General features: G+C 51.9%; 1 long non-coding RNA gene across 1 annotated transcript; it reads right to left on the reverse strand.

The window, feature by feature from the left end:
• Window positions 1-1,472: 1,472 nt before the first annotated feature.
• On the reverse strand, window positions 1,473-4,670 carry LOC116664089. The gene is made up of 3 exons (XR_004320425.1): window positions 4,515-4,670; window positions 3,212-3,483; window positions 1,473-1,764 (listed from the first exon to the last, which is right to left on the reverse strand). It is a non-coding gene; the product is annotated as an uncharacterized LOC116664089 (long non-coding RNA).
• Between the last annotated feature and the right edge of the window lie 6,542 nt (window positions 4,671-11,212).

Below are 11,212 nucleotides of genomic sequence, written 5' to 3' on the forward strand. Positions count from 1 at the left end.
ATGGGTGGGCTACAGGAGGGCTGTTGGTGAAGGAGAGGGTCACTTGCACAGGAAATGGATTGAGAACAGAGGCAGGGAGCCCGGGACGCAGCTAGGTCCCCTGGACTGGGGAAAGGCAACCACGGTGGGGGCAGGTTCTGACAAGGAAGAGGGCGCAGGATTTGGTACAGTTTGAGGTAAAAAGGAGAAGCCTTTTTAAGGGTGGTTCTCAGCCTGGGAACCTGTGGATGGATGTGCAGCAGGGAACCTGGTGGGAGAGGAAGGTAACAGGCTTTGCAGCAATGGCAAATAAGAAAACCAGAAAAACAGGCTACTCCAGAAGCCGCTGAGCAAAAGTGGGGTCCCCGCTGCTGCTGCCCTGAGGGGCAAAGCAAGGCAGACCTTCCCAGAGGTCCCATTAGCTTGGCAAACACCTAATCCAAGCAGCTGGCTGAGGGCTTTCTTGGTTGGGGCAGGGAGGTTTAAGGCCTGACACAAAGTTAGAGTTAATTAAATCATACCAAATTACAGCAAAACCTCATTATTTCAGCACTGGTTAATTAAAAATAGAGACTATTTCAAAGCCAGTGCTAGTCCCCAACCAACCAGATGCCTTTTATTACTGTTTAATAAAAGTGTGGAGATAAGCCAACCCTGGTAAATGCCAAATCCAGTGGGGGCTGGAGAACTTTTCTTTTTGTTCTTTGGATTTCAAATTAATAAGGTTTCATTATAGAGAAAGTTCAGGTACCTGTTTGCAGGGATACCAGCTGGACGCCGACTGCCAAGCCGCAGAGCTCTCAAATAATTAATTTTTCTCCTTGGCCTGTCAACCTCATATGCCTAGAGCTATAGATTCTGGAGTTTTCTCCCCAGAAAATTTCCTTTGTGTGTTAGGGGAACTCGGCCCATACACGTAAACCAATTTTTGAAAAGCACTATTCAGTCCATCAACTACTTATCTTAAAAGCAATTCGTCAGTACTTAGCTACTGTCTTCAAAATCGAGCACTGACCACGTGCGGCCGCCACCAGCCCTGGCCCAGTTCTGGGTGGGAGACCCCGGCGGAGACCAGGCACTCCCAAATCTCCAGCAAGGCCAGTGTTCTCCAACCAGCTCCAGCACTTGTTCAGCCCTGGGGGGGGGGGGGGTCTCCTGACCAGCCGTGCCCAGCGGCCTTGCCAAGCTTACTGAGCTGGCCTCAGGGCCTGGAAGAGACTGTGCTGTCTGGCTGGCCCTGCCTGAGTCCCCAGGGCTCCCTGGCACCTGCACCAGAGCTCCGCGGGGACCTGGTGCGTCTGCTCACTCCTCTTCCCAAACTGGAGCCTGGGCTTGGCACCGCGCAGGCCGCTGCTCTAGAACACAGGGATGGCTGTCCCTTTCAGGCCATTTACAGTTGCGTAGAAACAAATGAACAGTGTTTGAAATTTGAAAATTCATGATTCTCTCTTTTAGCTACTTTAAGAAGACAGGTACAGATGATTCTGGGAAGAGGGGTTTATCACTGGAAGGAGCAATCTTTGCTTCCTCTGCCCTTACTGCTGCTTCCCCGTTGGTCTGTGTAACTCAGTGGACCAGTTTACTAGGGCTGTCATAACAGAGGACCATGGCTGGGTGGCTTAAAGAACAGAAAGTTATTTTCTCACTGTGTTCAGGGCGAGAAGTCCAAAATCAAGGTGTCAGTAGAGCTGGTTTCTCCGGAGGCCTCTCTCCGCGGCTTGCAAGACGGCTGTCTTCTCCATGTCTGCACATGGTCGTCTCTCTGTGCACTTGTGTCCAAATTCCCTTCATGTTATAAGGACACCAGTCATATTACACAGCAATGACACTTGAAGGCAAATTCTGTTATGAACTTCCTTTGTAACCATATTTAAATAAGTCATAGCAATTATTTTCCTACATCATTAAAAAATACTCATTGTTCATTATTTACAGATTACGTATGGTAGTTACAAAAATAATTGGATACCTGTCATCATAGGACAATAGATTATTTTAAAAAAGAAAAAGAAAAGGCATCTCTACCTGTAATTCACAAAGTTTGTCACCGCACTTTATACTTTCTTCAACAAAGTTTAGAATCTCTGCCCAGTACCCCACATTCTTTACAGCAAATTCTCCAAAACTGACTCTTCATTGTACAAAGAGCTAAGGTTTCATAGAAAATAAAAACTAAAAAATGCTGTTTGGGAGCCGTGGGCCCTCCCTCCCTCTCTGAGGTGGGTGCTTCCCGACAGGTCAGAGTTCAACACACAGCACTCAGCCTGGGTCCTGCCAACTTCCTCTGAATCTGCTTCCCTTGGATGACAGGCAGCCTGCACTGCTCTACAGTTTGAGCCTCTGGTGGCTCCTCTCCTGATCCCTCACCCTAGTTCTGACTTTCTTGGGCTCCGGGAGCAGGTGTTCGGAGATTGTTAAGACTAGTAACTCCTTCTACTTCACCGGCTCTTTGAAGGTAATCTTGGGCACATGACACTTGGAATTGTGTGGACTTGATCACTCAGGATTCTGGCTGCCCCATTATTTCCCTCCACCAGGAAAGACCTGTCTCTTCACATTTCAATACCTGGGGCCTTTGTTTGACTTCCTGCTTCTCCCAAGTGTCCGGGCCCTGATGCTGCCCGCGTTTGCACAGTGTGTGACGGACAATCTTGAAGACAGTGTGGAGCCAACCTGGTGACCTCCCCGGGCTCCCAGCTCCTGCCCACCATGCCCTTCCTAGGAACTGCCAAAACCCAAGGACCACACCAGAGGACTCCATCCATCAACAGTGTAAGAAGTGTTTCTCTCCCTTTGCCTCTCTCCAGCTCCAAAGCTTTCCAAGTCCATGACCCGGTACAGAGGCCAAGGGTAGACTGTGCAAAGCTGCCTGCTGGTCATACCTCGTCTCTGCCCTTGGACAATCTCTGACCCCTTCACCTTCAACCCAGACCCAACACCTATCCCCATCACCTCCTCAGGTCAAAGGGGACCATCATTAAAGAACTTCACTCTTGTTCCCTACACCTCCAGATAAGGAAGCACAACCTTTTCAGAAACAGACCAGATAATATTACAAGAGCTATCATAGGCAAGATATTTTAAATAGTGACTGAGTACAAAGGATATCTTTGCTAAGTAGATGGACTAGAAAATGGATGGGAGCTGACTGAGTTCCCTATCACACAGCAGCTCTGGACATCAGGGGAGCATGAGCAATAGCTGGGCATGGAAACTGTCTCATTAGACTTACCAAGTCATTCGAGAGACTTTTGATGAAAAGTAGGCCACTCCCCTGGGCTGCACCTTTCCATTCTGGTCTGAGCCGAGCCACGGGATGTGCAGCTGTTGTGCAATGGTGCCACCTGGTGGTCATTTGTAGAATAAACGCTGTAGTGACTGCTAGCCTGAGAGTTCCTGAGAGGCTGAAACGTCTGATTGCTTTCCCTGTGGTCCAGTGTCTGCCCGTGTGTCACAACAAATGAAAAGAGTGAAGACTGGCATTCCCCTCTCCTGCTTTTCTCTCTGAAAAGTGAAATCGCTGAGTTATCTTCGCTGATATATTACGGGAAGAACACGGGACTTAGGAGATTCAGGCTCATACCCTCCTTTGTCAACCTTCTTTCTAATTACAGGACTTGGGAAAGTTACTCAGCACTCTTAGCAACCATTTCCTTATCTGGAGAATGAAAATGACAGGACTCCTGTGTGGATGATGTGAGATACACAAACATCTATGAGCACGGTATTTAGCGCGGGAGAGGTGATCAAAATTTAGCAGGCCTGAGCTGCAGAACCCTGCACGGGGGGGGGGGGGGGGGGGGGGGGGGGGACACGATCCCTGAAGGAGGCTCAGCCAGCGCTGCCTCCAGTGGCTGGAATGTAACAGTCTCTTGGCCACGACCCACCCGTTTGCCAGCTGTGGCCAAGGCTGTGATGGAGGCCCTGTCTCAGCAGGTGGGTGACTGCTTGGAGCTCTATGGCCACAGTTCCAGGGCAGTGCCCACCACCCATCTGACACCGTCCATCTGAGGAGGTCAGAGATGGGGCCAGTATCTCCATAAACTCTGACCCAGGGCCACGTGGCAGCTGAAGTAACTAATCCCTCCAAGCCTTGGTTTCTTCACCTATAAAGTGAGGCTGATGTAACAGGGTGAGCTATTTGGTAAAACAAAAAAGACTGGACTTTGGAGTTCAGTTTGGTTTTGTGTCAGGGTGCAGGCTGGGGGTGGAGGCATCATTTGGCTAACACTTTCATTCTGAATTCCCAAAGGAAGAATAAAGCATCTTCTTCCCTACCTCCTTTCCATGTGGGGAAGAAGAGGCCATGTTTCTGTTTCTGAAGGGCTGAACTCTCTCCACCTACCGACCCCAACTCAGCAAGGGAACAGCTGTGACGCCAGGCCCCGGGGGGGGCAGGGGGAAGTGGGGATGGGACTGTTATGTTGGGTTGAAGAGGGGGAGTCGATCATGCCAGGATAGGTGGGGGAATGGGGGGGGTGGTCTCAGCAAATGGGGAGGAGTTGGGTGGGAGTGGGGTGGCTGGGACAGCTTACCGGTTTTGGGGCTGGGCCTGGGCTCGGTGGTGCTGCTGTCCCAGCGGTTACCGGGACTGAGGAGCCGGTCAGCAGCGCTGTGGTGACGTGAGGCCTGGAGCCCCACCCCTCGGTCCACAGGACCCCAGGGAACAGAAAAGGTCTCCACACACAATAGAAGGGATTTCCTACCAAGCCTGGGAGCTAGAAAATGAAAGGAAACTGATGACCCTGGCACCTGAAGGTCAAGTTTCTGATCCACATCAACTGCCCTGACAACCAACCTCGGACAACTGCTGGTGGCCCTGCAACACACTCAGTGACTGTGGCTCCTTTCCTGTGCACTATCAGCTCGTTTATAGACTCTGAGCACAGAGGCACTGCACAAGGAGAGGAGGGCTCAGAAAAGAACCTTTATGATTCACTTTCCTGGGGTGCTAACTGCAGGGGCTGCTTTTTCACACCAAGAAATTCCGGCTCCAGGGCCCGCCTCTGTGTGGGAATCAGGCCAGTCTGTAGGAACCGGGCCAGTCTGCACACATCCCCTGGGCTGCCCTGGATCTGATGGAGAAAACCATCAGTGAGTCAGAGAGAGAAAGCTGGGGCCATCTTTGGGGGCTCAGCTCACTACAGGGGTGCCTGTCACTGCACAGGAAAGCTTCCACCTGACTTCAGTCCCCACCAGACACCTGCCCCTACGGGGCTCAAGGGAACCATGGAGATGACCCTGCAGCTGCCTGGCTTCCCTCCTCCCTGGAGGGGGCTTCAGGCAGTTCCTGGGGGCTCAGGCCAGCCCTCCTGCCGTTTTATTCTCAGAACCCAGCCGCACCCCCACTCCCAGCCTGAAGCTCTCTGAGCCCCTCTACTTTAATAGTGTGGCGTGGGGAAGGGCAGTGGCCTCCCACACCCCCCCAGCCCCCTAGTGCCCCACATTAAGGTCCCAGTGAGCCTCAGAGTGCCCCAGAAGAATAGTGAACTCCATCTCAGAAACTGAAAAACCACCAAAGAATGTGGAGTCACCTTCAGAATTTGGAAAACCAGCCTAGTTCTGTTTGTTCTGCAACACATTTTCCACCATAAGGAACAGAAACAAAAAAAAGTCCTGAGAACCATGTTAGGAGAGGACCCCTGCTCTCCCCACTTGTCTCGGTCAGGCTGGGCCTTTGTCTGCAAACCCCTCACGGGCAGGGTGGTCCTTCTAGGACCCAGGTGGCCTCCCTCCCTGCTGCAAGCCTGGCCCTGAAGATCCAGCAACCTCCTTCACTTGGGGCCCTGTTCGCCCCTTGGGGAGCTGGTCACCATAAGGAAAGTGTGGACCTGGCTGCCCTCCCCTTGCTGAAGAACTGCTGACCGCCACCCAGGAACCCCCCACCCAGTACTGCAGGGTGAGGAGGACGGGGACCAGTGACAGTTTCCTTGGTCTGTTCTCCCTCTCTCCAGTCTAACGTGGGAGGGCCAGGATCTGAAGCCCTCTCTCACAGTGGCCATCCCTGAGGGCTTCAAGCAACTTCCCCTTATCCTCTGACTCAGATCCCACTGGGGAAAGAGAGCTCCCTTTTGACAAATGAAGAAGCTGAAGAACAGAGAGGTTATGAGATTTGCCTGAAACCACACAGCAAGTTAGTAGAGCCAGGATGGTTGCTTAGCCCCTGGGCCAGTGCGCTTGTGCTACAGGCTCTGGCACAGTGAATCCCAGCTCCAGCAGTGGCTAGAATCATCTGGGGCGCTCTAACCTCCCCCACCCAGATCCGCCAATTAAATCCAACCCTCTGGGGGCGGCCCCTGGGGTTTGCAGTTGTGTAAGTTCCCCTAGAGATTCCCTGTGCTTCCGGAGTGAAGAGTCTTCTAGATGCAGGCACGGGGGTTCCAGCCTGGCTCCAGACTGTGTGGCTGTATCATCTTAGAAAGTCACTTACCTGTCTGAGTCCCATTTGCACACCGCTATGTAACGATGCCCATCTTCCTGATTAAAGGCAAAACAGAAGGACCAGGACACGAGCTCCCTGGGAGATCAAAGAACAGGCATATGAGACACGACTGAATGTGGAAAGATTTTTTACAAGCTTAGTGGACTCTGGTAATTAGATTCAAAAGAATGGTTTTCTGTTTCTACAAGGAATCATTTAAAAAGTGATGATGGGATTTGCAGATACACACTATTATATATAAAATAAACAACAAGATCCTACTGTATAGCACAGGGAACTACATTCAATACCTTGTCATAGTCTATGAGAAAGAATATATGCATGTGTAACTGTAATCACTATGCTGTGCACCAGAAACTAATACAACATGGTTAATCAACTATACTGAAATGAAATGAAATAAAATAAAATTAAAAAAAAGTGATGATGGCCATTCTTTACTGGAAGCATCTTTGGAATAAGCCTGCCCCTACAGACACCACTTTTGAGTCACCAGGCCACAGCATAGTGGTGGGCACACAGTAGGCCCTCAATAAATGTTGGCTTAGTGAATGCAGATGGGGTGGGAGGCCAGTGGTCTTGGAATGCACACCTGCTATGTTAAAAAACCTGTCACAGCAGCCATTGGCCTCCTGCGGCAGCTGTTGAAGCCAAGCCAGTTTGGTGAGCACAGCTGTGCCCGTTCACCTCAGTTGGTTTTGGAGCCCACTGCCCCCACAGGGCCGGGAAGCACTCTCAACATGATGGGAGTGCCAAGGCAGCAAAAGCTTTGTGGTTCAGAGAAGATCAGAAGGATCATTTTCTTGGGAAAAAAATATTCATTAAAGCAGGTCTTTCCCTCTCAGCAAAAAATAAACAAGTAATTTCCTCCAGCAGTCTCAGCCAACATTTTTTGGACAAATAATCACTGGACAGGGAGACGTGAGGGGCATGAGTGATCACTGTGGCAAACGGTCAGCTGAAGAACAAAACAGCAGGCAATAGGGAGCTACTGTGGATTCTTGAGTAAGGGAGGGGCCCAGTAAATCAGGGGCTGGAGATAGGGGAGGATGGGAGAGCAGACTCTCAGCAAGCCACTAGGTCCTTGGCTCCATGGTGGTAGGAGATGTCTGAGTCCCATCATCACTTGGGCCTCCTGCCTCTCTGACAGCTCCAAACTTCCACCACAAGACCCTCTTAGTCCAAATGTCTCTCTGTGTGGTTTCTCTTACAGGTAAGTTGCTGAGCATAAGACAGTGTGCGCCCGCCCAGCCATGGGCTATCCCGTTTCTCTTGTACCAAGCCTTAAGGCCAGAGGCACCTCCTCATCCTGGAAGACCCTGTGAATGGTGGCCATTGTCATCCTTCTGGGAAACCTATGGTCTCCTGGGACACTAGTAATTGTAATAATAACCATAACTGCCACTTAAGGAGGACATCCACGTGACTCTGAATCCATCCGGGTCCTCACCCTGACCTTACCTTCGTTCAGTCTCCCCTGTTCACTCTTCCCCAGCACACTGGCCTGATGCTGTCCTTGAATTTGAGAGGCAGATTCCTACCACAGGACATTTGCACCTGCTGTTCCAGATCCCTGGGACACTCTTCCCCTCAGTGTCCTCAGGGCTCCCTCCCTGACTTCATTCAGGTCCCTAGTGAAATATCACCTTCTCTCCAACACAGCTCCCACCCACCCTGTCTCCCTCTTGATTTTTCTTTTCACCTATCACTCCTGACATATACGTTTCTTTGCTCACTGTCTGTCACCAGCCACCCCATCCTTGTGTATGAGCTTTTGGTTGGTGATGAGAGACTTGGTTCCATCACCACTTTCTCCCCAGAGCTTATTACTGGCTGGACTGTCACAGGCATGCAGAAGACCTTCTGTGAACACTACTAGAGGCAGGCACAGGAGAGTCACCCAATCCGCATCAGGACCTCAGTAAACAACAGCCCTCTGAACCCCAGAGGTGGAGGCAGTGACCCCCAGGGTCTTTGCAGCTGCAGGCCTCTGGCTCAGGCAGGGAAGAACACAGTGGGAGTCTGTACAGCTCCCTGGATCTTTGCACGGCAGCTCCTTTCTTCAGGAAACAGGTCCTGGAGCGTCCCCAGAGTGGAAAACGCCTTATTCCCATGGTCACATGGGCCGCCTGCCTTTCCCCTAGCCCCACCTGCCACCCGAGGAGTCCAACAGGTCCTGGCTGCCCGTGTCCACCTGCCGGCCCCTCTCCACGCACCGCCTGTATTATTTCCTCTCTGGCACTTTTCTCTATTTGTAATCACCCTCTTCTGTACTGGCTCACTTTTCAGAGTCTGTCTTTCCACCTAGAGCTGTGTTATTCCTCAGAAATAGAATGCAAACCATGAACATGAGCCACATGTGTGATCTTACATGTTTTAACAGCCACAATAAAAAAAGGAAACAGGAAATATTATTATTAAGAACATTTTTAACCTAATATATCCAAAAGATACAGACTATCAACATGCGATCAGTAGGAAGTATTTTCCATTCCTTTCTCCTGTCTTGGAAATTCCGTGTGTATTTCACCCTCACAGCACAGCTCAGTTCAGGCTGAGCCACACTTCCGGGGCTCAGTGGCCACCATATCGGACAGTGCACACGGAGAGGGCAGGGCATTGGTCTCTCCTGCTCACACCGGGGCCCCAGGCCCAGAGAGGAAAGTGCAGGACGCAGGGCAGGTGTTCAGGACACACCTATTGACAGGGAAGGTCAATGTTGGTGTGTGGGGCAGTCACAGGGTGTTCCTGGAGCAGGGCCCATAGACCAGACGTGTGTGATTGTGTGTGCGCCTGTGCGAGATTGAGTTTGGGGCTCTGGGATCAGACCAACCTTGGGTCTGTCCCTCCTCTGGCCCTTCCTTTGGGCCTTGGCTTTCTTTTCTGTGAAAGTGGGGATGGAGGTACCTTCTTACCACACAGTATGGTTGGGAGGATTAAACAGTGTGTGTGGAAGCAGAGGGCACTGACCCAATAAAACACCTTTTCTCTTTCCCTCTCCCTTCCTTCCTTCCCAGCTCACAGGGCTGTTATGACAATGGAACGAGACAATGCCGTATAGAGCCCAGAGGACCACAGCCCTGTGTGACACCCACATCACTCAGTCAGCCGTCGCCTCTCAGACAGAGGGCCCAACATGTGCCAGGCCATGGTGTGTCCCCAGCTCCGAGCCTGGTGCCTCTATTGACATAACAGGTGCTCAGAATAAATATTCCCCGAGAGAATGAATGGGTGCTGGGGAGAGTGCAGCCTCTGCAGCTGTCAGTGCTTCCAGAAGCCACAGGAAGGCTCCCACCTGTAGGAAAACTGGGACAGGCGCAATGCGAGGGCCCGCCCTGCGAGGCTGCGCTGCTCTGGGGCCCAGACCTGTGAGCTCCATCCCACCCGTGTCCACAGACCTGGGCAGCTCAGCCTCCTGCTCAAAGAGGGGTGGGTTCTTCTGAGGTCAAATCCCATTTCCAGAACATTCCTGCACAGAGAGAGGCCTCGGGCGTTGGCTGTCTGTCTTTGGAAATGAGTAAAAGGCATCACCCAGATTTGTTTCTAAAATTGGCCTGGAAAATGTTCAGGGAAAGATTTATTTTTGCAAGCGGGCTTCTGCCAGACACAGATTGTATCTTCTGGGAAAACGTCCTGGCCGATGAGAGAAGGGCTGAGAGACACGGCTGGGTGTGGAAGTCCATGGCTCGGCAGGGCCAGAGGCCCAGGGGGCCCGGGGGCCCGGCCCATGCAGGCTGGTGAGGGCGGCACAGGGCTTGGCCTGAGCACCACCCTCCCAGGGGGAGCCCCCTCTCACTTCAGGGAATGCCCGACAGCTCTTCGGCAAAGTAGAGTGGAGACTGGGTTGCAGGACACCTGATTCCAGTTCAAATGCATCAGCAGAGTCTCTGTGAAAGAGCCCGTGGTCCCCGGCGTCCGAGGCCAGCTCAGTGATGCTCACGGCTCTCCCACAGGAGAGAGGCGCCAGGCCAGAGGAGCTCCTAGGGCAGAGGTTCTTCCTTCCGGGTTAGGAGGGAGCCAACCACAGAACAGAAGGTGGTACCTCAGGGGCCCAGAGCTCTCAAGGGCCCCATTGATATCCAAGAGGGCAGTGGCACTGAGTCACCCATCTCCTAGTGGCTCATCACAAAAACTGTCCCAGGTATCAGGGAGGTCTGGGGAGAGGAGCCCCCACCTCCCTGGGCCCTGCCTCTCCCCCAGCTCTCTTCTGGGCATGTGGGTACAGGGGTGCACTGGGGCAGATGCTGTCACCCAGGTTCTTGCTCACATTTGGGGAGCCCCACGTGTGTGCCACTGGCCAGTGGCTTGTCATCTGTTCACCAGGACATGGGCTCCGTGATCCACAGACCCTCGGGCTTCACAGGGGCTGTAGCCACGTCCCCTGACTGTCCCCACTGTCCCTGGGTAGCCCCAGTAACCAGCACCTCCCTGCCTTCCTCCCAGCCATGCGTGTCCTCTTTGGGTTTCCACACAGTCCTGCCTCCCACCCACCCAGCACTCTGGCAAAGCAGTCAGGGGGGTCTGTAAGCTATTTTCAAGATTTCAAAAAGCCCAAAGGAAATCATACATTTACCTCAATGAGGTTCCCAGACTAAATAAAACATTAAGTTTATTTGCTCTGGGCTGGAGTCATATCAGCTCAGTGTGGTAACGGTGGTTATCTGACTGATCAGAAGCACTAATTGGCAGTTATATGTCTTTGATGAATAAAACTCAAAGGAACAAATTATTATTCAATAAATGTAGTTTGTTGGGTAGATAAAAGCTTTCAAAACACGGAATCCCTTGAGG

The sequence above is a fragment of the Camelus ferus genome, chromosome 6 (genome assembly GCF_009834535.1).
Source record: "Camelus ferus isolate YT-003-E chromosome 6, BCGSAC_Cfer_1.0, whole genome shotgun sequence".
Taxonomy (NCBI): Eukaryota; Metazoa; Chordata; class Mammalia; order Artiodactyla; family Camelidae; genus Camelus; species Camelus ferus.